General features: G+C 43.4%; 38 non-coding genes across 38 annotated transcripts; all 38 read right to left on the minus strand.

Moving 5' to 3' along the window:
- Positions 1–470: 470 nt before the first annotated feature.
- Positions 471–543, minus strand: TRNAN-GUU (transfer RNA asparagine (anticodon GUU)). Its single transcript has one exon. It is a non-coding gene; the product is annotated as a tRNA-Asn (tRNA).
- A 910-nt stretch (positions 544–1,453) lies between these two features.
- On the minus strand, positions 1,454–1,526 carry TRNAS-GCU (transfer RNA serine (anticodon GCU)). The gene has a single exon. It is a non-coding gene; the product is annotated as a tRNA-Ser (tRNA).
- A 701-nt stretch (positions 1,527–2,227) lies between these two features.
- TRNAN-GUU (transfer RNA asparagine (anticodon GUU)) lies at positions 2,228–2,300 on the minus strand. Its single transcript has one exon. It is a non-coding gene; the product is annotated as a tRNA-Asn (tRNA).
- A 120-nt stretch (positions 2,301–2,420) lies between these two features.
- Positions 2,421–2,493, minus strand: TRNAY-GUA (transfer RNA tyrosine (anticodon GUA)). The gene has a single exon. It is a non-coding gene; the product is annotated as a tRNA-Tyr (tRNA).
- A 519-nt stretch (positions 2,494–3,012) lies between these two features.
- On the minus strand, positions 3,013–3,085 carry TRNAN-GUU (transfer RNA asparagine (anticodon GUU)). Its single transcript has one exon. It is a non-coding gene; the product is annotated as a tRNA-Asn (tRNA).
- Positions 3,086–3,798: 713 nt separating this feature from the next.
- TRNAN-GUU (transfer RNA asparagine (anticodon GUU)) lies at positions 3,799–3,871 on the minus strand. The gene has a single exon. It is a non-coding gene; the product is annotated as a tRNA-Asn (tRNA).
- A 311-nt stretch (positions 3,872–4,182) lies between these two features.
- TRNAN-GUU (transfer RNA asparagine (anticodon GUU)) lies at positions 4,183–4,255 on the minus strand. Its single transcript has one exon. It is a non-coding gene; the product is annotated as a tRNA-Asn (tRNA).
- A 119-nt stretch (positions 4,256–4,374) lies between these two features.
- On the minus strand, positions 4,375–4,447 carry TRNAN-AUU (transfer RNA asparagine (anticodon AUU)). The gene has a single exon. It is a non-coding gene; the product is annotated as a tRNA-Asn (tRNA).
- A 911-nt stretch (positions 4,448–5,358) lies between these two features.
- TRNAN-GUU (transfer RNA asparagine (anticodon GUU)) lies at positions 5,359–5,431 on the minus strand. Its single transcript has one exon. It is a non-coding gene; the product is annotated as a tRNA-Asn (tRNA).
- A 120-nt stretch (positions 5,432–5,551) lies between these two features.
- Positions 5,552–5,624, minus strand: TRNAY-GUA (transfer RNA tyrosine (anticodon GUA)). The gene has a single exon. It is a non-coding gene; the product is annotated as a tRNA-Tyr (tRNA).
- Positions 5,625–5,751: 127 nt separating this feature from the next.
- On the minus strand, positions 5,752–5,824 carry TRNAN-GUU (transfer RNA asparagine (anticodon GUU)). The gene has a single exon. It is a non-coding gene; the product is annotated as a tRNA-Asn (tRNA).
- A 905-nt stretch (positions 5,825–6,729) lies between these two features.
- TRNAN-GUU (transfer RNA asparagine (anticodon GUU)) lies at positions 6,730–6,802 on the minus strand. The gene has a single exon. It is a non-coding gene; the product is annotated as a tRNA-Asn (tRNA).
- A 312-nt stretch (positions 6,803–7,114) lies between these two features.
- TRNAN-AUU (transfer RNA asparagine (anticodon AUU)) lies at positions 7,115–7,187 on the minus strand. The gene has a single exon. It is a non-coding gene; the product is annotated as a tRNA-Asn (tRNA).
- A 120-nt stretch (positions 7,188–7,307) lies between these two features.
- TRNAN-GUU (transfer RNA asparagine (anticodon GUU)) lies at positions 7,308–7,380 on the minus strand. The gene has a single exon. It is a non-coding gene; the product is annotated as a tRNA-Asn (tRNA).
- A 1,287-nt stretch (positions 7,381–8,667) lies between these two features.
- Positions 8,668–8,740, minus strand: TRNAN-GUU (transfer RNA asparagine (anticodon GUU)). Its single transcript has one exon. It is a non-coding gene; the product is annotated as a tRNA-Asn (tRNA).
- A 2,265-nt stretch (positions 8,741–11,005) lies between these two features.
- Positions 11,006–11,078, minus strand: TRNAN-GUU (transfer RNA asparagine (anticodon GUU)). Its single transcript has one exon. It is a non-coding gene; the product is annotated as a tRNA-Asn (tRNA).
- Positions 11,079–11,198: 120 nt separating this feature from the next.
- TRNAN-GUU (transfer RNA asparagine (anticodon GUU)) lies at positions 11,199–11,271 on the minus strand. Its single transcript has one exon. It is a non-coding gene; the product is annotated as a tRNA-Asn (tRNA).
- A 504-nt stretch (positions 11,272–11,775) lies between these two features.
- Positions 11,776–11,848, minus strand: TRNAN-GUU (transfer RNA asparagine (anticodon GUU)). The gene has a single exon. It is a non-coding gene; the product is annotated as a tRNA-Asn (tRNA).
- Positions 11,849–12,547: 699 nt separating this feature from the next.
- On the minus strand, positions 12,548–12,620 carry TRNAN-GUU (transfer RNA asparagine (anticodon GUU)). Its single transcript has one exon. It is a non-coding gene; the product is annotated as a tRNA-Asn (tRNA).
- Positions 12,621–13,126: 506 nt separating this feature from the next.
- On the minus strand, positions 13,127–13,199 carry TRNAN-GUU (transfer RNA asparagine (anticodon GUU)). Its single transcript has one exon. It is a non-coding gene; the product is annotated as a tRNA-Asn (tRNA).
- Positions 13,200–13,512: 313 nt separating this feature from the next.
- Positions 13,513–13,585, minus strand: TRNAN-GUU (transfer RNA asparagine (anticodon GUU)). The gene has a single exon. It is a non-coding gene; the product is annotated as a tRNA-Asn (tRNA).
- A 313-nt stretch (positions 13,586–13,898) lies between these two features.
- TRNAN-GUU (transfer RNA asparagine (anticodon GUU)) lies at positions 13,899–13,971 on the minus strand. Its single transcript has one exon. It is a non-coding gene; the product is annotated as a tRNA-Asn (tRNA).
- A 313-nt stretch (positions 13,972–14,284) lies between these two features.
- TRNAN-GUU (transfer RNA asparagine (anticodon GUU)) lies at positions 14,285–14,357 on the minus strand. The gene has a single exon. It is a non-coding gene; the product is annotated as a tRNA-Asn (tRNA).
- Positions 14,358–14,477: 120 nt separating this feature from the next.
- On the minus strand, positions 14,478–14,550 carry TRNAN-GUU (transfer RNA asparagine (anticodon GUU)). Its single transcript has one exon. It is a non-coding gene; the product is annotated as a tRNA-Asn (tRNA).
- A 119-nt stretch (positions 14,551–14,669) lies between these two features.
- Positions 14,670–14,742, minus strand: TRNAN-GUU (transfer RNA asparagine (anticodon GUU)). Its single transcript has one exon. It is a non-coding gene; the product is annotated as a tRNA-Asn (tRNA).
- A 120-nt stretch (positions 14,743–14,862) lies between these two features.
- Positions 14,863–14,935, minus strand: TRNAN-GUU (transfer RNA asparagine (anticodon GUU)). The gene has a single exon. It is a non-coding gene; the product is annotated as a tRNA-Asn (tRNA).
- Positions 14,936–16,018: 1,083 nt separating this feature from the next.
- On the minus strand, positions 16,019–16,091 carry TRNAN-GUU (transfer RNA asparagine (anticodon GUU)). Its single transcript has one exon. It is a non-coding gene; the product is annotated as a tRNA-Asn (tRNA).
- A 699-nt stretch (positions 16,092–16,790) lies between these two features.
- On the minus strand, positions 16,791–16,863 carry TRNAN-GUU (transfer RNA asparagine (anticodon GUU)). The gene has a single exon. It is a non-coding gene; the product is annotated as a tRNA-Asn (tRNA).
- A 313-nt stretch (positions 16,864–17,176) lies between these two features.
- On the minus strand, positions 17,177–17,249 carry TRNAN-GUU (transfer RNA asparagine (anticodon GUU)). The gene has a single exon. It is a non-coding gene; the product is annotated as a tRNA-Asn (tRNA).
- Positions 17,250–17,562: 313 nt separating this feature from the next.
- Positions 17,563–17,635, minus strand: TRNAN-GUU (transfer RNA asparagine (anticodon GUU)). The gene has a single exon. It is a non-coding gene; the product is annotated as a tRNA-Asn (tRNA).
- Positions 17,636–17,948: 313 nt separating this feature from the next.
- Positions 17,949–18,021, minus strand: TRNAN-GUU (transfer RNA asparagine (anticodon GUU)). Its single transcript has one exon. It is a non-coding gene; the product is annotated as a tRNA-Asn (tRNA).
- A 120-nt stretch (positions 18,022–18,141) lies between these two features.
- On the minus strand, positions 18,142–18,214 carry TRNAN-GUU (transfer RNA asparagine (anticodon GUU)). The gene has a single exon. It is a non-coding gene; the product is annotated as a tRNA-Asn (tRNA).
- Positions 18,215–19,683: 1,469 nt separating this feature from the next.
- TRNAN-GUU (transfer RNA asparagine (anticodon GUU)) lies at positions 19,684–19,756 on the minus strand. Its single transcript has one exon. It is a non-coding gene; the product is annotated as a tRNA-Asn (tRNA).
- Positions 19,757–20,841: 1,085 nt separating this feature from the next.
- On the minus strand, positions 20,842–20,914 carry TRNAN-GUU (transfer RNA asparagine (anticodon GUU)). The gene has a single exon. It is a non-coding gene; the product is annotated as a tRNA-Asn (tRNA).
- An 892-nt stretch (positions 20,915–21,806) lies between these two features.
- On the minus strand, positions 21,807–21,879 carry TRNAN-GUU (transfer RNA asparagine (anticodon GUU)). Its single transcript has one exon. It is a non-coding gene; the product is annotated as a tRNA-Asn (tRNA).
- Positions 21,880–23,350: 1,471 nt separating this feature from the next.
- TRNAN-GUU (transfer RNA asparagine (anticodon GUU)) lies at positions 23,351–23,423 on the minus strand. Its single transcript has one exon. It is a non-coding gene; the product is annotated as a tRNA-Asn (tRNA).
- A 120-nt stretch (positions 23,424–23,543) lies between these two features.
- Positions 23,544–23,616, minus strand: TRNAN-GUU (transfer RNA asparagine (anticodon GUU)). Its single transcript has one exon. It is a non-coding gene; the product is annotated as a tRNA-Asn (tRNA).
- Positions 23,617–23,736: 120 nt separating this feature from the next.
- TRNAN-GUU (transfer RNA asparagine (anticodon GUU)) lies at positions 23,737–23,809 on the minus strand. The gene has a single exon. It is a non-coding gene; the product is annotated as a tRNA-Asn (tRNA).
- Positions 23,810–25,153: the final 1,344 nt, after the last annotated feature.

Consider the following 25,153-nt stretch of genomic DNA (forward strand, 5'->3'; position numbering starts at 1 on the left):
AAGTTTCACAACTCACTTTTCTTAAAATGTAATAATGAAACTATGAAACTGAATTAACGCGAGTAAGACCAGAAGCGTCGCCACCGGATGGACTCGAACCATCAACCTTTCGGTTAACAGCCGAACGCGCTAACCATTGCACCACGGAGGCTTCGATTCTACAGAAACGTATTATTCACCGATTTATTCTTCATTCTCCTAAGTTTCACAACTCACTTTTCTTAAAATGTAATAATGAAACTATGAAACGGAATTAACACGAGGAAGACCAGAAGCGTCGCCACCGGATGGACTCGAACCATCAACATTTCGGTTAACAGCCGAACGCGCTAACCATTGCGCCACGGAGGCTTCGATCTATGCGAAAACGTATTATTCGACGATTTATTCTTCATTCTCCTAGGTTTCACAACTCACTATTCTAAAATTGTAATATTGATACGTAATTAAAGCGATTAAACCAGAAGCGTTGCCACCGGATGGACTCGAACCATCAGCCTTTCGGTTAACAGCCGAACGCGCTAACCACTGCGCCACGGAGGCTTCGATTCTACAGAAACGTATTATTCAACGATTTATTCTTCATTCTCCTAAGTTTCACAACTCACTTTTCTTAAAATGTAATATTGAAACTATGAAACGAAATAAACGCGGGTAAAACCAGAAGCGTCACCACCGGATGGACTCGAACCATCAACCTTTCGGTTAACAGCCGAACGCGCTTACCATGGCGCCACGGAGGCTTCGATTCTACAGAAACGTATTATTCAACGATTTATTCTTCATTCTCCTAAGTTTCACAACTCACTTTTCTTAAAATGTAATATTGAAACTATGAAACGGAATGAACGCCAGTAAAACCCGAAGCGTCACCACCGGATAGACTCGAACCATCAACCTTTCGGTTAACAGCTGAACGCGCTAACCATTGCGCCACGGGGGCTTCGAATATACCGAAACGTATTATTCGACGGTTTATTCTTCATTCTCCTACGTTTCATAACTCACTATTCTTAAAATGTAATAATGATACGGAATGAACGCGAGTAAAACAGAAGCGTCGCCACCTGATGGACTCGAACCATCAACCTTTCGGTTAACAGCCGAACGCGCTAACCATTGCGCCACGGAGGCTTCGAACAGTGCGAAAACGTATTATTCGACGATTTATACTTCATTCTCCTACGTTTCACAACTCACTATTCTTAAAATGTAATAATGATACGGAATGATTGCGAGTAAAACAGAAGCGTTGCCACCGGATGGACTCGAATCATCAACCTTTCGGTTAACAGCCGAACGCGCTAACCATTGCGCCACGGAGGCTTCGATTCTACAGAAACGTATTATTCAACGATTTATTCTTCATTCTCCTAAGTTTCACAACTCACTTTTCTTAAAATGTAATAATGAAACTATGAAACGGAATTAACGCGAGTAAGACCAGAAGCGTCGCCACCGGATGGACTCGAACCATCAACCTTTCGGTTAGCAGCCGAACGCGCTAACCATTGCACCACGGAGGCTTCGATTCTACAGAAACGTATTATTCAACGATTTATTCTTCATTCTCCTAAGTTTCACAACTCACTTTTCTTAAAATGTAATAATGATACGGAATGAACGCGAGTAAAACAGAAGCGTCGCCACCGGATGGACTCGAACCATCAACCTTAGAGTTGACAGCCGAACGCGCTAACCATTGCGCCACGGAGGCTTCGATTCCACAGAAACGTATTATTCAACGATTTATTCTTCATTATCCTACGTTTCACAACTCACTATTCTTAAAATGTAATAATGACACGGAATGAACGCGAGTAAAACCAGAAGCGTCGCCACCGGATGGACTCGAACCATCAACCTTTCGGTTAACAGCCGAACGCGCTTACCATGGCGCCACGGAGGCTTCGATTCTACTGAAACGTATTATTCAACGATTTATTCTTCATTCTCCTAAGTTTCACAACTCACTTTTCTTAAAATGTAATATTGAAACTATGAAACGGAATGAACGCCAGTAAAACCCGAAGCGTCACCACCGGATAGACTCGAACCATCAACTTTTCGGTTAACAGCTGAACGCGCTAACCATTGCGCCACGGGGGCTTCGTATTTTCCGAAACGTATTATTCGACGGTTTATTCTTCATTCTCCTACGTTTCACAACTCACTATTCTTAAAATGTAATAATGATACGGAATGAACGCGAGTAAAACAGAAGCGTCGCCACCGGATGGACTCGAACCATCAACCTTTCGGTTAACAGCCGAACGCGCTAACCATTGCGCCACGGAGGCTTCGATCAATGCGAAAACGTATTATTCGACGATTTATACTTCATTCTCCTACGTTTCACAACTCACTATTCTTAAAATGTAATAATGATACGGAATGATTGCGAGTAAAACCAGAAGCGTTGCCACCGGATGGACTCGAACCATCAACCTTTCGGTTTACAGCCGAACGCGCTAACCATTGCGCCACGGAGGCTTAGATTCTACAGAAACGTATTATTCAACGATTTATTCTTCATTATCCTAAGTTTCACAACTCACTTTTCTTAAAATGTAATAATGAAACTATGAAACTGAATTAACGCGAGTAAGACCAGAAGCGTCGCCACCGGATGGACTCGAACCATCAACCTTTCGGTTAACAGCCGAACGCGCTAACCATTGCACCACGGAGTCTTCGATTCTACAGAAACGTATTATTCAACGATTTATTCTTCATTCTCCTAAGTTTCACAACTCACTTTTCTTAAAATGTAATAATGAAACTATGAAACGGAATTAACGCGAGGAAGACCAGAAGCGTCGCCACCGGATGGACTCGAACTATCAACCTTTCGGTTAACAGCCGAACGCGCTAACCATTGCGCCACGGAGGCTTCGATTCTACCGAAACGTATTATTCAACGATTTATTCTTCATTCTCCTACGTTTCACAACTCACTATTCTTAAAATGTAATAATTATACGGAATGAACGCGAGTAAAACCAGAAGCGTCGCCACCGGATGGACTCGAACCATCAACCTTTCGGTTAACAGCCGAACGCGCTAACCATTGCGCCACGGAGGCTTCGATCTATGCGAAAACGTATTATTCGACGATTTATTCTTCATTCTTCTACGTTCCACAACTCACTATTCTTAAAATGTAATAATGATACGGAATGATTGCAAGTAAAACCAGAAGCGTCGCCACCGGATGGCCACGAACCATCAACCTTTCGGTTAACAGCCGAACGCGCTTACCATTGCGCCACGGAGGCTTTGATTCTACAGAAACGTATTATTCAACGATTTATTCTTCATTCTCATAAGTTTCACAACTCACTTTTCTTAAAATATAATAATGAAACTATGAAACGGAATTAACGTGAGTAAGACCAGAAGCGTCGTCACCGGATGGACTCGTACCATCAACCTTTCGGTTAAAAGCCGAACGCGCTAACAATTGCTCCACGGAGGCTTCGATTCTACAGAAACGTATTATTCAACGATTCATTCTTCATTCTCCTAAGTTTCACAACTCACTTTTCTTAAAATGTAATAATGAAACTATGAAACGGAATGAACGCGAGTAAAACCAGAAGCGTTGCCACCGGATGGACTCGAACCATCAACCTTTCAATTAACAGCCCAACGCGCTAACCATTGCGCCACGGAGGCTTCGATCTATGCGAAAACGTATTATTCGACGATTTATTCTTAATTCTCCTACGTTTCACAACTCACTATTCTTAAAATGTAATAATTATACGGAATGAACGCGAGTAAAACCAGAAGCGTTGCCACCGGATGGACTTGAACCATCAACCTTTCGGTTAACAGCCGAACGCGCTAACCATTGCGCCACGGAGGCTTCGAATTTACCGAAACGTATTATTCGACGGTTTATTCTTCATTCTCCTACGTTTCACAATTTTCTATTCTTAAAATGTAATAATGATACGGAATGAACACGAGTAAAACCAGAAGCGTCTCCACCAGATGGACTCGAACCATCAACCTTTCGGTTAAAATCCGAACGCGCTAACCATTGCGCCACGGAGGCTTCGATCTATGCGAAAACGTATTATTCGACGATTTATTCTTCATTCTCCTACGTTTCACAACTCACTATTCTAAAAATGTAATATTGATACGGAATTAAAGCGATTAAACCAGAAGCGTTGCCACCGGATGGACTCGAACCATCAACCTTTCGGTTAACAGCCGAACGCGCTAACCACTGCGCCACGGAGGCTTCGATTCTACAGAAACGTATTATTCAACGATTTATTCTTCATTCTCCTAAGTTTCACAACTCACTTTTCTTAAAATGTTATATTGATACGGAATAAACGCGAGTAAAACCAGAAGCGTCGCCACCGGATGGACTCGAACCATCAACCTTTCGGTTAATAGCCGAACGCGCTAACCATTATGCCGCGGAGGCTTCGATCTATGCGAAAACGTACTATTCGACGATTTATTCTTCATTCTCATAAGTTTCACAACTCACTTTTCTTAAAATGTAATAATGAATCTATGAAACGGAATTAACGTGAGTAAGACCAGAAGCGTCGTCACCGGATGGACTCGTACCATCAACCTTTCGGTTAAAAGCCGAACGCGCTAACCATTGCGCCACGGAGGCTTCGATTCTACAGAAACGTATTATTCAACGATTTATTCTTCATTCTCCTAAGTTTCACAACTCACTTTTCTTAAAATGTAATATTGAAACTATGAAACGGAATGAACGCCAGTAAAACCCGAAGCGTCACCACCGGATGGACTCGAACCATCAACATTTCGGTTAACAGCCGAACGCGCTAACCATTGCGCCTAGGAGGCTTCGATTCTACCGAAACGTATTATTCGACGGTTTATTCTTCATTCTCCTACGTTTCACAACTCACTATTCTTAAAATGTAATAATGATACGGAATGAACGCGAGTAAAACCAGAAGCGTCACCACCGGATGGACTCGAACCATCAACCTTTCGGTTAACAGCCGAACGCGCTTACCATGGCGCCACGGAGGCTTCGATTCTACAGAAACGTATTATTCAACGATTTATTCTTCATTCTCCTAAGTTTCACAACTCACTTTTCTTAAAATGTAATATTGAAACTATGAAACGGAATGAACGCCAGTAAAACCCGAAGCGTCACCACCGGATAGACTCGAACCATCAACTTTTCGGTTAACAGCTGAACGCGCTAACCATTGCGCCACGGGGGCTTCGTATTTTCCGAAACGTATTATTCGACGGTTTATTCTTCATTCTCCTACGTTTCACAACTCACTATTCTTAAAATGTAATAATGATACGGAATGAACGCGAGTAAAACAGAAGCGTCGCCACCGGATGGACTCGAACCATCAACCTTTCGGTTAACAGCCGAACGCGCTAACCATTGCGCCACGGAGGCTTCGATCAATGCGAAAACGTATTATTCGACGATTTATACTTCATTCTCCTACGTTTCACAACTCACTATTCTTAAAATGTAATAATGATACGGAATGATTGCGAGTAAAACCAGAAGCGTTGCCACCGGATGGACTCGAACCATCAACCTTTCGGTTTACAGCCGAACGCGCTAACCATTGCGCCACGGAGGCTTAGATTCTACAGAAACGTATTATTCAACGATTTATTCTTCATTATCCTAAGTTTCACAACTCACTTTTCTTAAAATGTAATAATGAAACTATGAAACGGAATTAACGCGAGGAAGACCAGAAGCGTCGCCACCGGATGGACTCGAACCATCAACCTTTCGGTTAACAGCCGAACGCGCTAACCATTGCGCCACGGAGGCTTCGATTCTACCGAAACGTATTATTCAACGATTTATTCTTCATTCTCCTACGTTTCACAACTCACTATTCTTAAAATGTAATAATTATACGGAATGAACGCGAGTAAAACCAGAAACGTCGCCAACGGATGGACTCGAACCATCAACCTTTCGGTTAACAGCCGAACGCGCTAACCATTGCGCCACGGAGGCTTCGATCTATGCGAAAACGTATTATTCGACGATTTATTCTTCATTCTTCTACGTTCCACAACTCACTATTTTTAAAATGTAATAATGATACGGAATGATTGCAAGTAAAACCAGAAGCGTCGCCACCGGATGGCCACGAACCATCAACCTTTCGGTTAACAGCCGAACGCGCTTACCATTGCGCCACGGAGGCTTTGATTCTACAGAAACGTATTATTCAACGATTTATTCTTCATTCTCATAAGTTTACCAACTCACTTTTCTTAAAATATAATAATGAAACTATGAAACGGAATTAACGTGAATAAGACCAGAAGCGTCGTCACCGGATGGACTCGTACCATCAACCTTTCGGTTAAAAGCCGAACGCGCTAACCATTGCTCCACGGAGGCTTCGATTCTACAGAAACGTATTATTCAACGATTCATTCTTCATTCTCCTAAGTTTCACAACTCACTTTTCTTAAAATGTAATAATGAAACTATGAAACGGAATGAACGCGAGTAAAACCAGAAGCGTTGCCACCGGATGGACTCGAACCATCAACCTTTCAATTAACAGCCCAACGCGCTAACCATTGCGCCACGGAGGCTTCGATCTATGCGAAAACGTATTATTCGACGATTTATTCTTAATTCTCCTACGTTTCACAACTCACTATTCTTAAAATGTAATAATTATACGGAATGAACGCGAGTAAAACCAGAAGCGTTGCCACCGGATGGACTTGAACCATCAACCTTTCGGTTAACAGCCGAACGCGCTAACCATTGCGCCACGGAGGCTTCGAATTTACCGAAACGTATTATTCGACGGTTTATTCTTCATTCTCCTACGTTTCACAATTTACTATTCTTAAAATGTAATAATGATACGGAATGAACACGAGTAAAACCAGAAGCGTCTCCACCAGATGGACTCGAACCATCAACCTTTCGGTTAAAATCCGAACGCGCTAACCATTGCGCCACGGAGGCTTCGATCTATGCGAAAACGTATTATTCAACGATTTATTCTTCATTCTCCTAAGTTTCACAACTCACTTTTCTTAAAATGTTATATTGATACGGAATAAACGCGAGTAAAACCAGAAGCGTCGCCACCGGATGGACTCGAACCATCAACCTTTCGGTTAATAGCCGAACGCGCTAACCATTATGCCGCGGAGGCTTCGATCTATGCGAAAACGTACTATTCGACGATTTATTCTTCATTCTTCTACGTTCCACAACTCACTATTCATAAAATGTAATAATGATACGGAATGATTGCGAGTAAAACCAGAAGCGTCGCCACCGGATGGACTCGAACCATCAACCTTTCGGTTAACAGCCGAACGCGCTAACCATTGCGCCACGGAGGCTTTGATTCTACAGAAACGTATTATTCAACGATTTATTCTTCATTCTCATAAGTTTCACAACTCACTTTTCTTAAAATGTAATAATGAAACTATGAAACGGAATTAACGTGAGTAAGACCAGAAGCGTCGTTACCGGATGGACTCGTACCATCAACCTTTCGGTTAAAAGCCGAACTAGATAACCATTGCTCCACGGAGGCTTCGATTCTACAGAAACGTATTATTCAACGATTCATTCTTCATTCTCCTAAGTTTCACAACTCACTTTTCTTAAAATGTAATAATGAAACTATGAAACGGAATGAACGCGAGTAAAACCAAAACGTTGCCACCGGATGGACTCGAACCATCAACCTTTCGGTTAACAGCCCAACGCGCTAACCATCGCGCCACGGAGGCTTCGATCAATGCGAAAACGTATTATTCGACGATTTATTCTTCATTCTCCTACGTTTCACAACTCACTATTCTTAAAATGTAATAATGATACGGAATGAACGCGAGTAAAACCCGAAGCGTCACCACCGGATGGACTCGAACCATCAACCTTTCGGTTAACAGCCGAACGCGCTAACCATTGCGCCACGGAGGCTACGATTCAACCGGAACGTATTATTCAACGATTTATTTTTCATTCTCCTACGTTTCACAACTCACTATTCTTAAAATGTAATAATGATACGGAATGAACGCGAGTAAAACCAGAAGCGTCGCCACCGGATGGACACGAACCATCAACCTTTCGGTTAACAGCCGAACGCGCTAACCATTGCGCCTAGGAGGCTTCGAATATACCGAAACGTATTATTCGACGGTTTATTCTTCATTCTCCTACGTTTCACAACTCACTATTCTTAAAATGTAATAATGATACGGAATGAACGCGAGTAAAACCAGAAGCGTCGCAACCGGATGGACTCGAACCATCAACCTTTCGGTTAACAGCCGAACGCGCTAACCATTGCGCCACGGAGGCTTCGAATTTACCGAAACGTATTATTCGACGGTTTATTCTTCATTCTCCTACGTTTCACAACTCACTATTCTTAAAACGTAATAATGATACGGAATGAACGCGAGTAAAACCAGCAGCGTCGCCACCGGATGGACTCGTACCATCAACCTTTCGGTTAACAGCCGAACGCGCTAACCATTGCGCCACGGAGGCTTCGATCTATGCGAAAACGTATTATTCGACGATTTATTCTTCATTCTCCTACGTTTCACAACTCACTATTCTAAAAATGTAATATTGATACGGAATTAAAGCGACTACACCAGAAGCGTTGCCACCGGATGGACTCGAACCATCAACCTTTCGGTTAACAGCCGAACGCGCTAACCACTGCGCCACGGAGGCTTCGATTCTACAGAAACGTATTATTCAACGATTTATTCTTCATTCTCCTAAGTTTCACAACTCACTTTTCTTAAAATGTAATAATGTAATAATGATACGGAATGAACGCGAGTAAAACCAGAAGCGTCGCCACCGGATGGACACGAACCATCAACCTTTCGGTTAACAGCCGAACGCGCTAACCATTGCGCCTAGGAGGCTTTGAATTTACCGAAACGTATTATTCGACGGTTTATTCTTCATTCTCCTACGTTTCACAACTCACTATTCTTAAAATGTAATAATGATACGGAATGAACGCGAGTAAAACCAGAAGCGTCGCAACCGGATGGACTCGAACCATCAACCTTTCGGTTAACAGCCGAACGCGCTAACCATTGCGCCACGGAGGCTTTGATTCTACAGAAACGTATTATTCAACGATTTATTCTTCATTCTCATAAGTTTCACAACTCACTTTTCTTAAAATGTAATAATGAAACGGAATGAACGTGAGTAAGACCAGAAGCGTCGTCACCGGATGGACTCGTACCATCAACCTTTCGGTTAAAAGCCGAACGCGCTAACCATTGCTCCACGGAGGCTTCGATTCTACAGAAACGTATTATTCAACGATTTATTCTTCATTCTCCTAAGTTTCACAACTCACTTTTCTTAAAATGTAATAATGAAACTATGAAACAAAATGAACGCGAGTAAAACCAGAAGCGTTGCCACCGGATGGACTCTAACCATCAAACTTTTGGTTAAAAGCCGAACGCGCTAACCATTGCTCCACGGAGGCTTCGATTCTACAGAAACGTATTATTCAACGATTCATTCTTCATTCTCCTAAGTTTCACAACTCACTTTTCTTAAAATGTAATAATGAAACTATGAAACGGAATGAACGCGAGTAAAACCAGAAGCGTTGCCACCGGATGGACTCGAACCATCAACCTTTCGGTTAACAGCACAACGCGCTAACCATTGCGCCACGGAGGCTTCGATCTATGCGAAAACGTATTATTCGACGGTTTATTCTTCATTCTCCTACGTTTCACAACTCACTATTCTTAAAATGTAATAATGATACGGAATGAACGCGAGTAAAACCAGAAGCGTCGCAACCGGATGGACTCGTACCATCAACCTTTTGGTTAACAGCTGAACGCGCTAACCATTGCGCCACGGAGGCTACGATTCTACCGGAACGTATTATTCAACGATTTATTTTTCATTCTCCTACGTTTCACAACCCACTATCCTTAAAATGTAATAATGATACGGAATGAACGCGAGTAAAACCCGAAGCGTCACCACCGGATGGACTCGAACCATCAACCTTTCGGTTAACAGCCGAACGCGCTAACCATTGCGCCACGGAGGCTACGATTCTACCGGAACGTATTATTCAACGATTTATTTTTCATTCTCCTACGTTTCACAACTCACTATTCTTAAAATGTAATAATGATACGGAATGAACGCGAGTAAAACTAGAAGCGTCGCCACCGGATGGACTCGAACCATCAACCTTTCGGTTAACAGCCGAACGCGCTAACCATTGCGCCTAGGAGGCTTCGAATTTACCGAAACGTATTATTCGACGATTTATTCTTCATTCTCCTACGTTTCACAACTCACTATTCTTAAAATGTAATAATGATACGGAATGAACGCGAGTAAAACCAGAAGCGTCGCAACCGGATGGACTCGTACCATCAACCTTTTGGTTAACAGCTGAACGCGCTAACCATTGCGCCACGGAGGCTTCGAATTTACCGAAACGTATTATTCGACGGTTTATTCTTCATTCTCCTACGTTTCACAACACACAATTCTTAAAATGTAATGTTGATACGGAATGAACGCGAGTAAAACCAGCAGCGTCGCCACCGGATGGACTCGTACCATCAACCTTTCGGTTAACAGCCGAACGCGCTAACCATTGCGCCACGGAGGCTTCGATCTATGCGAAAACGTATTATTCGACGATTTATTCTTCATTCTCCTACGTTTCACAACTCACTATTCTTAAAATGTAATAATGATACGGAAAGAACGCGAGTAAAACCCGAAGCGTCACCACCTGATGGACTCGAACCATCAATCTTTCGGTTAACAGCCGAACGCGCTAGCCATTGCGCCACGGAGGCTACGATTGTATCGGAACGTATTATTCAACGATTTATTTTTCATTCTCCTACGTTTCACAACTCACTTTTCTTAAAATGTAATAATGAAACTATGAAACGGAATGAACGCGAGTAAAACCAGAAGCGTTGCCACCGGATGGACTCGAACCATCAACCTTTCGGTTAACAGCCCAACGCGCTAACCATTGCGCCACGGAGGCTTCGATCTATGCGAAAACGTATTATTCGACGATTTATTCTTCATTCTCCTACGTTTCACAACTCACTATTCTTAAAATGTAATAATTATACGGAATGAACGCGAGTAAAACCAGAAGCGTTGCCACCGGATGGACTCGAACCATCAACCTTTCGGTTAACAGCCGAACGCGCTAACCATTGCGCCACGGAGGCTGCGAATTTACTGAAACGTATTATTCGACGGTTTATTCTTCATTCTCCTACGTTTCACAACTTACTATTCTTAAAATGTAGTAATGATACGGAATGAACACGAGTAAAACCAGAAGCGTCTCCACCAGATGGACTCGAACCATCAACCTTTCGGTTAAAATCCGAACGCGCTAACCATTGCGCCACGGAGGCTTCGATATATGCGAAAACGTATTATTCGACGGTTTATTCTTCATTCTCCTACGTTTCACAACTCACTATTCTTAAAATGTAATAATGATACGGAATGAACGCGAGTAAAACCAGAAGCGTCGCCACCGGATGGACTCGAACCATCAACCTTTCGGTTAACAGCCGAACGCGCTAACCATTGCGCCTAGGAGGCTTCGAATTTACAGAAACGTATTATTCAACGATTTATTCTTCATTATCCTACGTTTCACAACTCACTATTCTTAAAATGTAATAATGATACGGAATGAACGCGAGTAAAACCAGAAGCGTCGCCACCGGATGGACTCGAACCATCAACCTTTCGGTTAACAGCCGAACGCGCTAACCATTGCGCCACGGAGGCTGCGATTCTGGCGGAGACGTATTATTCAAAAATTTATTCTTAATTCTCCTACGTTTCACAACTCACTATTGTTAATAAATAAAAATAAAACGGAATGAACGCGAGTAAAATCTGAACCGTCGCCACCGGATGAACTTGAACCATCAACCTTTCGGTTAACAGCCGAACGCGCTAACCATTGCGCCACGGAGGCTGCGATTCTTGCGGAGACGTATTATTCAAAAATTTATTCGAAATTCTCCTACGTTTCACAACTCACTATTCTTAACAAATAATAATGAAACGGAATGAACGCGAGTAAAACGAGAAGCGTCGCCACCGGATGGACTCGAACCATTAACCTTTCGGTTAACAGCCGAACGCGCTAACCATTGCGCCACGGAGGCTTCGATTCTAGCGGAGACGTATTATTCAACGATTTATTCTTAATTCTCCTACGTTTCACAACTCACTATTCTTAACAAATAATAATGAAACGGAATGAACGCGAGTAAAACGATGAGCGTCGCTACCGGATGGACTCGAACCATCAACCTTTTGGTTAACAGCCGAATGCGCTAACCATTGCGCCACGGAGGCTTCGACTCTGGCGGAGACGTATTATTCAACAATTTATTCTTAATTCTCCTACGTTTCACAACTCACTATTCTTAACAAATAATAATAAAACGGAATGAACGCGAGTAAAACCAGAAGCGTCGCCACCGGATGGACTCGAACCATCAACCTTTCGGTTAACAGCCGAACGCGCTAACCATTGCGCCACGGAGGCTTCGACTCTGGAGGAGACGTATTATTCAACGATTTATTCTTAATTCTCCTACGTTTCACAACTCAGTATTCTTAACAAATAATAATGAAACGGAATGAACGCGAGTAAAACGAGAAGCGTCGCCACCGGATGGACTCGAACCATCAACCTTTCGGTTAACAGCCGAACGCGCTAACCCTTGTGCCACGGAGGCTTCGATTCTAGCGGAGACGTATTATTCAAAAATTTATTCGAAATTCTCCTACGTTTCACAACTCACTATTCTAAAGAAATAATAATGAAACGGAATGAACGTGAGTAAAACCAGAAGCGTCGCCACCGGATGGACTCGAACCATCAACCTTACGGTTAACAGCCGAACGCGCTAACCATTGCGCCACGGAGGCTTCGATTCCAGCGGAGACGTATTATTCAACGATTTATTCTTAATTCTCCTACGTTTCACAACTCACTATTCTTAACAAATAATAATGAAACGGAATGAACGCGAGTAAAACGAGAAGCGTCGCCACCGGATGGACTCGAACCATCAACCTTTCGGTTAACAGCCGAACGCGCTAACCATTGCGCCACGGAGGCTTCGATTCTAGCGGAGACGTATTATTCAACGATTTATTCTTAATTCTCCTACGTTTCACAACTCACTATTCTTAACAAATAATAATGAAACGGAATGAACGCGAGTAAAACGAGAAGCGTCGCCACCGGATGGACTCGAACCATCAACCTTTCGGTTAACAGCCGAACGCGCTAACCATTGTGCCACGGAGGCTTCGATTCTAGCGGAGACGTATTATTCACAAATTTATTCGAAATTATCCTACGTTTCACAACTCACTATTCTTAACAAATAATAATGAAACGGAATGAACGCGAGTAAAACGAGAAGCGTCGCCACCGGATGGACTCGAACCATCAACCTTTCGGTTAACAGCCGAACGCGCTAACCATTGCGCCACGGAGGCTTCGATTCTAGCGGAGACGTATTATTCAACGATTTATTCTTAATTCTCCTACGTTTCACAACTCACTATTCTTAACAAATAATAATGAAACGGAATGAACGCGAGTAAAACGAGAAGCGTCGCCACCGGATGGACTCGAACCATCAACCTTTCGGTTAACAGCCGAACGCGCTAACCATTGTGCCACGGAGGCTTCGATTCTAGCGGAGACGTATTATTCACAAATTTATTCGAAATTATCCTACGTTTCACAACTCACTATTCTAAAGAAATAATAATGAAACGGAATGAACGTGAGTAAAACCAGAAGCGTCGCCACCGGATGGATTCGAACCATCAACCTTTCGGTTAACAGCCGAACGCGCTAACCATTGCGCCACGGAGGCTTCGATTTTAGCGGAGACGTATTATTCAAAAATTTATTCGAAATTCTCCTACGTTTCACAACTCACTATTCTTAACAAATGATAATGAAACGGAATGAACGCGAATAAAACGATAAGCGTCGCCACCGGATGGTTTCGAACCATCAACCTTTCGGTTAACAGCCGAACGCGCTAACCATTGCGCCACGGAGGCTTCGACTCTGGCGGAGACGTATTATTCAACGATTTATTCTTAATTCTCCTACGTTTCACAACTCACTATTCTTAACAAATAATAATGAAACGGAATGAACGCGAGCAAAACGAGAAGCGTCGCCACCGGATGGACTCGAACCATCAACCTTTCGGTTAACAGCCGAACGCGCTAACCATTGCGCCACGGAGGCTGCGGTTCTAGCGGAGACGTATTATTCAAAAATTTATTCGAAATTCTCCTACGTTTCACAAATCACTATTCTTCAGAAATAATAATGAAACGGAATAAACGCGAGTAAAACCAGAAGCGTCGCCACCGGATGGACTCGAACCATCAACCTTTCGGTTAACAGCCGAACGCGCTAACCATTGCGCCACGGAGGCTTGATTCTAGCGGAGACGTATTATTCAACGATTTATTCTTAATTCTCCTACGTTTCACAACTCACTATTCTTAACAAATAATAATGAAACGGAATGAACGCGAGTAAAACGATAAGCGTCGCCACCGGATGGACTCGAACCATCAACCTTTCGGTTAACAGCCGAACGCGCTAACCATTGCGCCACGGAGGCTTCGATTTTAGCGGAGACGTATTATTCAACGATTTATTCTTAATTCTCCTACGTTTCACAACTCACTATTCTTAACAATTAATAATGAAACGGAATGAACGCGAGTAAAACGAGAAGCGTCGCCACCGGATGGACTCGAACCATCAACCTTTCGGTTAACAGCCGAACGCGCTAACCATTGCGCCACGGAGGCTTCGATTCTAGCGGAGACGTATTATTCAACGATTTATTCTTAATTCTCCTACGTTTCACAACTCACTATTCTTAACAAATAATAATGAAACGGAATGAACGCGAGTAAAACGAGAAGCGTCGCCACCGGATGGACTCGAACCATCAACCTTTCGGTTAACAGCCGAACGCGCTAACCATTGCGCCACGGAGTCTTCGACTCTGGCGGAGACGTATTATTCAACGATTTATTCTTAATTCTCCTACGTTTCACAACTCACTATTCTTAACAAATAATAATAAAACGGAATGAACGCGAGTAAAACCAGAAGCGTCGCCACCGGATGGACTCGAACCATCAACCTTTGGGTTAACAGCCGAACGCGCTAACCATTGCGCCACGGAGGCTTCGACTCTGGAGGAGACGTATTATTCAACGATTTATTCTTAATTCTCCTACGTTTCACAACTCACTATTCTTAACAAATAATAATGAAACGGAATGAACGCGAGTAAAACGAGAAGCGTCGCCACCGGATGGACTCGAACCATCAACCTTTCGGTTAACAGCCGAACGCGCTAACCATTGTGCCACGGAGGCTTCGATTCTAGCGGAGACGTATTATTCAAAAATTTATTCGAAATTCTCCTACGTTTCACAACTCACTATTCTAAAGAAATAATAATGACACGGAATGAACGTGAGTAAAACCAGAAGCGTCGCCACGGATGGACTCGAACCATCAACCTTTCGGTTAACAGCCGAACGCGCTAACCATTGCGCCACGGAGGCTTGATTCTAGCGGAGACGTATTATTCAACAATTTATTCTTTATTCTCCTACGTTTCACAACTCACTATTCTTAAAAAATAATAATGAAACGGAATGAACGCGAGTAAAACGAGATGCGTCGCCACCGGATGGACTCGAACCATCAACCTTACGGTTAACAGCAGAACGCGCTAACCATTGCGCCACGGAGGCTTCGATTCCAGCGGAGACGTATTATTCAACGATTTATTCTTAATTCTCCTACGTTTCACAACTCACTATTCTTAACAAATAATAATGAAACGGAATGAACGCGAGTAAAACGAGAAGCGTCGCCACCGGATGGACTCGAACCATCAACCTTTCGGTTAACAGCCGAACGCGCTAACCATTGCGCCACGGAGGCTTCGATTCTAGCGGAGACGTATTATTCAACGATTTATTCTTAATTCTCCTACGTTTCACAACTCACTATTCTTAACAAATAATAATGAAACGGAATGAACGCGAGTAAAACGAGAAGTGTCCCCACCGGATGGACTCGAACCATCAACCTTTCGGTTAACAGCCGAACGCGCTAACCATTGTGCCACGGAGTCTTCGATTCTAGCGGAGACGTATTATTCACAAATTTATTCGAAATTTTCCTACGTTTCACAACTCACTATTCTAAAGAAATAATAATGAAACGGAATGAACGTGAGTAAAACCAGAAGCGTCGCCACCGGATGGACTCGAACCATCAACCTTTCGGTTAACAGCTGAACGCGCTAACCATTGCGCCACGGAGGCTTCGACTCTGGCGGAGACGTATTATTCAACGATTTATTCTTAATGCTCCTACGTTTCACAACTCACTATTCTTAACAAATAATAATGAAACGGAATGAACGCGAGTAAAACGAGATGCGTCGCCACCGGATGGACTCGAACCATCAACCTTTCGGTTAACAGCCGAACGCGCTAACCATTGTGCCACGGAGGCTTCGATTCTAGCGGAGACGTATTATTCAAAAATTTATTCGAAATTCTCCTACGTTTCACAACTCACTATTCTTAACAAATAATAATGAAACGGAATGAACGCGAGAAAAACCAGAAGCGTCGCCACCGGATGGACTCGAACCATCAACCTTTCGGTTAACAGCCGAACGCGCTAACCATTGCGCCACGGAGGCTTCGATTCTAGCGGAGACGTATTATTCAAAAATTTATTCGAAATTCTCCTACGTTTCACAACTCACTATTCTTAAGAAATAATAATGAAACGGAATGAACGCGAGTAAAACCAGAAGCTTCGCCACCGGATGGACTCGAACCATCAACCTTTCGGTTAACAACCGAACGCCCTAACCATTGCGCCACGGAGGCTTCGACTCTGGCGGAGACGTATTATTCAACGATTTATTCTTAATTCTCCTACGTTTCACAACTCACTATTCTTAACAAATAATAATGAAATGGAATGAACGCGAGTAAAACGAGAAGCGTCGCCACCGGATGGACTCGAACCATCAACCTTTCGGTTAACAGCCGAACGCGCTAACCATTGCGCCACGGAGGCTTCGATTCTAGCGGAGACGTATTATTCAACGATTTATTCTTAATTCTCCTACGTTTCACAACTCACTATTCTTAACAAATAATAATGAAACGGAATGAACGCGAGTAAAACGAGAAGCGTCGCCACCGGATGGACTCGAACCATCAACCTTTCGGTTAACAACCGAACGCCCTAACCATTGCGCCACGGAGGCTTCGACTCTGGCGGAGACGTATTATTCAACGATTTATTCTTAATTCTCCTACGTTTCACAACTCACTATTCTTAACAAATAATAATGAAACGGAATGAACGCGAGTAAAACGAGAAGCGTCGCCACCGGATGGACTCGAACCATCAACCTTTCGGTTAACAGCCGAACGCGCTAACCATTGCGCCACGGAGGCTTCGATTCTAGCGGAGACGTATTATTCAACGATTTATTCTTAATTCTCCTACGTTTCACAACTCACTATTCTTAACAAATAATAATGAAACGGAATGAACGCGAGTAAAACGAGAAGCGTCGCCACCGGATGGACTCGAACCATCAACCTTTCGGTTAACAGCCGAACGCGCTAACCATTGTGCCACGGAGGCTTCGATTCTAGCGGAGACGTATTATTCAAAAATTTATTCGAAATTCTCCTACGTTTCACAACTCACTATTCTTAACAAATAATAATGAAACGGAATGAACGCGAGAAAAACCAGAAGCGTTGCCACCGGATGGACTCGAACCATCAACCTTTCGGTTAACAGCCGAACGCGCTAACCATTGCGCCACGGAGGCTTCGATTCTAGCGGAGACGTATTATTCAAAAATTTATTCGAAATTCTCCTACGTTTCACAACTCACTATTCTTAAGAAATAATAATGAAACGGAATGAACGCGAGTAAAACCAGAAGCTTCGCCACCGGATGGACTCGAACCATCAACCTTTCGGTTAACAGCCGAACGCGCTAACCATTGCGCCACGGAGGCTTCGACTCTGGCGGAGACGTATTATTCAAAAATTTATTCAAAATTCTCCTACGTTTCACAACTCACTATTCTTAACAAATAATAATGAAACGGAATGAACGCGAGTAAAACGAGAAGCGTCGCCACCGGATGGACTCGAACCATCAACCTTTCGGTTAACAACCGAACGCCCTAACCATTGCGCCTCGGAGGCTTCGACTCTGGCGGAGACGTATTATTCAACGATTTATTCTTAATTCTCCTACGTTTCACAACTCACTATTCTTAACAAATAATAATGAAACGGAATGAACGCGAGTAAAACGAGAAGCGTCGCCAACAGATGGACTCGAACCATCAACCTTTCGTTTAACAGCCGAACGCGCTAACCATTGTGCCACGGAGGCTTCGATTCTAGCGGAGACGTATTATTCAAAATTTTATTCGAAATTTTCCTACGTTTCACAACTCACTATTCTTAACAAATAATAATGAAACGGAATGAACGCGAGAAAAACCAGAAGCGTCGCCACCGGATGGACTCGAACCATCAACCTTTCGTTTAACAGCCGAACGCGCTAACCATTGCGCCACGGAGGCTTCGATTCTAGCGGAGACGTATTATTCAAAAATTTATTCGAAATTCTCCTACGTTTCAAAACTCACTATTCTTAAGAAATAATAATGAAACGGAATGAACGCGAGTAAAACCAGAACCGTCGCCACCGGATGGACTCGAACCATCAACCTTTCGGTTAACAGACGAACGCCCTAACCATTGCGCCACGGAGGCTTCGACTCTGGCGGAGACGTATTATTCAACGATTTATTCTTAATTCTCCTACGTTTCACAACTGACTATTCTTAACAAATAATAATGAAACGGAATGAACGCGAGTAAAACGAGAAGCGTCGCCACCGGATGGACTCGAACCATCAACCTTTCGGTTAACAGCCGAACGCGCTAACCATTGTGCCACGGAGGCTTCGATTCTAGCGGAGACGTATTATTCAAAAATGTATTCGAAATTCTCCTACGTTTCACAACTCACTATTCTTATGAAATAATAATGAAACGGAATGAACGCGAGTAAAACGAGAAGGGTCGCCACCGGATGGACTCGAACCATCAACCTTTCGGTTACAATGAACGCGCTAACCATTGCGCCACGGAGGCTTCGATTCTAGCGGAGACGTATTATTCAAAAATTTATTCGAAATTCTCCTACGTTTCACAACTCACTATTCTTAAGAAATAATAATGAAACGGAATAAACGCGAGTAAAACCAGAAGCGTCGCCACCGGATGGACTCGAACCATCAACCTTTCGGTTAACTACCGAACGCCCTAACCATTGCGCCACGGAGGCTTCGACTCTGGCGGAGACGTATTATTCAACGATTTATTCTTAATTCTCCTACGTTTCACAACTGACTATTCTTAACAAATAATAATGAAACGGAATGAAGGCGAGAAAAACCAGAAGCGTCGCCACCGGATGGACTCGAACCATCAACCTTTCGGTTAACAGCCGAACGCGCTAACCATTGCGCCACGGAGGCTTCGATTCTAGCGGAGACGTATTATTCAAAAAAATTTTCGAAATTCTCCTACGTTTCACAACTCACTATTCTTAAGAAATAATAATGAAACGGAATGAACGCGAGTAAAACCAGAAGCGTCGCCACCGGATGGACTCGAACCATCAACCTTTCGGTTAACAACCGAACGCCCTAACCATTGCGCCACGGAGGCTTCGACTCTGGCGGAGACGTATTATTCAACGATTTATTCTTAATTCTCCTACGTTTCACAACTGACTATTCTTAACAAATAATAATGAAACGGAATGAACGCGAGTAAAACGAGAAGCGTCGCCACCGGATGGACTCGAACCATCAACCTTTCGGTTAACAGCCGAACGCGCTAACCATTGTGCCACGGAGGCTTCGATTCTAGCGGAGACGTATTATTCAAAAATCTATTCGAAATTCTCCTACGTTTCACAACTCACTATTCTTAACAAATAATTATGAAACGGAATGAACGCGAGTAAAACGAGAAGGGTCGCCACCGGATGGACTCGAACCATCAACCTTTCGGTTAACAGACGAACGCGCTAACCATTGCGCCACGGAGGCTACGATTCTAGCGGAGACGTATTATTCAAAAATTTATTCGAAATTCTCCTACGTTTCACAACTCACTATTCTTAACAAATAATAATGAAACGGAATGAACGCGAGAAAAACCAGAAGCGTCGCCACCGGATGGACTCGAACCATCAACCTTTCGGTTAACAACCGAACGCCCTAACCATTGCGCCACGGAGGCTTCGACTCTGGCGGAGACGTATTATTCAACGATTTATTCTTAATTCTCCTACGTTTCACAACTGACTATTCTTAACAAATAATAATGAAACGGAATGAACGCGAGTAAAACGAGAAGCGTCGCCACCGGATGGACTCGAACCATCAACCTTTCGGTTAACAGACGAACGCGCTAACCATTGCGCCACGGAGGCTTCGATTCTAGCGGAGACGTATTATTCAAACATTTATTCGAAATTCTCCTACGTTTCACAACTCACTATTCTTAACAAATAATAATGAAACGGAATGAACGCGAGAAAAACCAGAAGCGTCGCCACCGGATGGACTCGAACCATCAACCTTTCGGTTAACAGCCGAACGCGCTAACCATTGCGCCACGGAGGCTTCGATTCTAGCGGAGACGTATTATTCAAAAATTTATTCGAAATTCTCCTACGTTTCACAACTCACTATTCTTAAGAAATAATAATGAAACGGAATGAACGCGAGTAAAACCAGAAGCGTCGCCACCGGATGGACTCGAACCATCAACCTTTCGGTTAACAACCGAACGCCCTAACCATTGCGCCACGGAGGCTTCGACTCTGGCGGAGACGTATTATTCAACGATTTATTCTTAATTCTCCTACGTTTCACAACTGACTATTCTTAACAAATAATAATGAAACGGAATGAACGCGAGTAAAACGAGAAGGGTCGCCACCGGATGGACTCGAACCATCAACCTTTCGGTTAACAGACGAACGCGCTAACCATTGCGCCACGGAGGCTTCGATTCTAGCGGAGACGTATTATTCAAAAATTTATTCGAAATTCTCCTACGTTTCACAACTCACTATTCTTAACAAATAATAATGAAACGGAATGAACGCGAGAAAAACCAGAAGCGTCGCCACCGGATGGACTCGAACCATCAACCTTTCGGTTAACAGACGAACGCGCTAACCATTGCGCCACGGAGGCTTCGATTCTAGCGGAGACGTATTATTCAAAAATTTATTCGAAATTCTCCTACGTTTCACAACTCACTATTCTTAACAAATAATAATGAAACGGAATGAACGCGAGAAAAACCAGAAGCGTCGCCACCGGATGGACTAGAACCATCAACCTTTCGGTCAACAGCCGAACGCGCTAACCATTGAGCCACGGAGGCTTCGACTCTGGCGGAGACGTATTATTCAACGATTTATTCTTAATTCTCCTACGTTTCACAACTCACTATTCTTAACAAATAATAATGAAACGGAATGAACGCGAGTAAAACGAGAAGCGTCGCCACCGGATGGACTCGAACCATCAACCTTTCGGGTAACAGCCGAACGCGCTAACCATTGCGCCACGGAGGCTTCGACTCTAGCGGAGACGTATTATTCAAAAATTTATTCGAAATTCTCCTACGTTTCACAACTCACTATTCTTAACAAATAATAATGAAACGGAATGAACGCGAGAAAAACCAGAAGCGTCGCCACCGGATGGACTCGAACCATCAACCTTTCGGTTAACAGACGAACGCGCTAACCATTGCGCCACGGAGGCTTCGATTCTAGCGGAGACGTATTATTCAAAAATTTATTCGAAATTCTCCTACGTTTCACAACTCACTATTCTTAAGAAATAATAATGAAACGGAATGAACGCGAGTAAAACGAGAAGGGTCGCCACCAGATGGACTCGAACCATCAACCTTTCGGTTAACAGACGAACGCGCTAACCATTGCGCCACGGAGGCTTCGATTCTAGCGGAGACGTATTATTCAAAAATTTATTCGAAATTCTCCTACGTTTCACAACTCACTATTCTTAAGAAATAATAATGAAACGGAATGAACGCGAGTAAAACCAGAAGCGTCGCCACCGGATGGACTCGAACCATCAACCTTTCGGTTAACAGCCGAACGCGCTAACCATTGTGCCACGGAGGCTTCGATTCTAGCGGAGACGTATTATTCAAAAATTTATTCGAAATTCTCCTACGTTTCACAACTCACTATTCTTAAGAAATAATAATGAAACGGAATGAAAGCGAGTAAAACCAGCAGCGTCGCCACCGGATGGACTCGAACCATCAACCTTTCGGTTAACAGCCGAACGCCCTAACCATTGCGCCACGGAGGCTTCGACTCTGGTGGAGACGTATTATTCAACGATTTATTCTTCATTCTCCTACGTTTCACAACTCACTATTCTTAACAAATAATAATGAAACGGAATGAACGCGAGTAAAACGAGAAGCGTCGCCACCGGATGGACTCGAACCATCAACCTTTCGGTTAACAGCCGAACGCGCTAGCTATTGCGCCACGGAGGCTTCGATTCTAGCGGAGACATATTATTCAAAAATTTATTCGAAATTCTCCTACGTTTCACAACTCACTATTCTTAACAAATAATAATGAAACGGAATGAACGCGAGTAAAACGAGAAGCGTCGCCACCGGATGGACTCGAACCATCAACCTTTCGGTTAACAGCCGAACGCGCTAACCATTGCTCCACGGAGGCTTCGATTCTAGCGGAGACGTATTATTCAACGATTTATTCTTAATTCTCCTACGTTTCACAACTCACTATTCTTAACAAATAATAATGAAACGGAATGAACGCGAGTAAAACGAGAAGCGTTGCCACCGGTTGGACTCGAACCATCAACCTTTTGGTTAACAGCCGAACGCGCTAACCATTGCGCCACGGAGGCTTCGACTCTGGCGGAGACGTATTATTTAAAAATTTATTCGAAATTCTCCTACGTTTCACATATCACTATTCTTAACAAATAATAATGAAATGGAATGAACGCGAGTAAAACCAGAAGCGTCGCCACCGGATGGACTCGAACCATCAACCTTTCGGTTAACAGCCGAACGCGCTAACCATTGCGCCACGGAGGCTTCGATTCTAGCGGAGACGTATTAATCAAAAACTTATTCGAAATTCTCCTACGTTTCACAACTCACTATTCTTAACAAATAATAATGAAACGGAATGAACGCGAGTAAAACGAGAAGCGTCGCCACCGGATGGACTCGAACCATCAACCTTTCGGTTAACAGCCGAACGCGCTAACCATTGCGCCACGGAGGCTTCGATTCTGGTGGAGACGTATTATTAAAAAAATTATTCGAAATTCTCCTACGTTTCACAACTCACTATTCTTAACAAATAATAATGAAACGGAATGAACGCGAGTAAAACCAGAAGCGTCGCCACCGGATGGACTCGAACCATCAACCTTTCGGTTAACAGCCGAACGCGCTAACCATTGCGCCACGGAGGCTTCGATTCTAGCGGAGACGTATTATTCAAAAATTTATTCGAAATTCTCCTACGTTTCACAACTCAGTGTCCTTAAGAAATAATAATGAAACGGAATGAAAGCGAGTAAAACCAGAAGCGTCGCCACCGGATGAACTCGAACCATCAACCTTTCGGTTAACAGCCGAACGCCCTAACCATTGCGCCACGGAGGCTTCGACTCTGGCGGAGACGTATTATTCAACGATTTATTCTTAATTCTCCTACGTTTCACAACTCACTATTCTTAACAAATAATAATGAAACGGAATGAACGCGAGTAAAACGAGAAGCGTCGCCACCGGATGGACTCGAACCATCAACTTTTCGGTTAACAGCCGAACGCGCTAGCTATTGCGCCACGGAGGCTTCGATTCTAGCGGAGACGTATTATTCAACGATTTATTCTTAATTCTCCTACGTTTCACAACTCACTATTCTTAACAAATAATAATGAAACGGAATGAACGCGAGTAAAACGAGAAGCGTTGCCACCGGATGGACTCGAACCATCAACCTTTCGGTTAACAGCAGAACGCGCTAAACATTGCGCCACGGAGGCTTCGATTCTAGCGGAGACGTATTATTCAACGATTTATTCTTAATTCTCCTACGTTTCACAACTCACTATTCTTAACAAATAATAATGAAATGGAATGAACGCGAGTAAAACCTGAAGCGTCGCCACCGGATGGACTCGAACCATCAACCTTTCGGTTAACAACCGAACGCCCTAACCATTGCGCCACGGAGGCTTCGACTCTGGCGGAGACGTATTATTCAACGATTTATTCTTAATTCTCCTACGTTTCACAACTCACTATTCTTAACAAATAATAATGAAACGGAATGAAAGCGAGTAAAACCAGAAGCGTCGCCACCGGATGGACTCGAACCATCAACCTTTCGGTTTACAGCCGAACGCCCTAACCATTGCGCCACGGAGGCTTCGACTCTGGTGGAGACGTATTATTCAACGATTTATTCTTAATTCTCCTACGTTTCACAACTCACTATTCTTAACAAATAATAATGAAACGGAATGAACGCGAGTAAAACGAGAAGCGTCGCCACCGGATGGACTCGAACCATCAACCTTTCGGTTAACAGCCGAACGCGCTAGCTATTGCGCCACGGAGGCTTCGATTCTAGCGGAGACGTATTATTCAACGATTTATTCTTAATTCTCCTACGTTTCACAACTCACTATTCTTAACAAATAATAATGAAACGGAATGAACGCGAGTAAAACGAGAAGCGTTGCCACCGGATGGACTCGAACCATCAACCTTTCGGTTAACAGCCGAACGCGCTAACCATTGTGCCA

This window comes from Leiobunum rupestre, chromosome 1 (assembly GCF_980474605.1).
Source record: "Leiobunum rupestre chromosome 1, qqLeiRupe1.1.hap1, whole genome shotgun sequence".
NCBI lineage: Eukaryota > Metazoa > Arthropoda > Arachnida > Opiliones > Sclerosomatidae > Leiobunum > Leiobunum rupestre.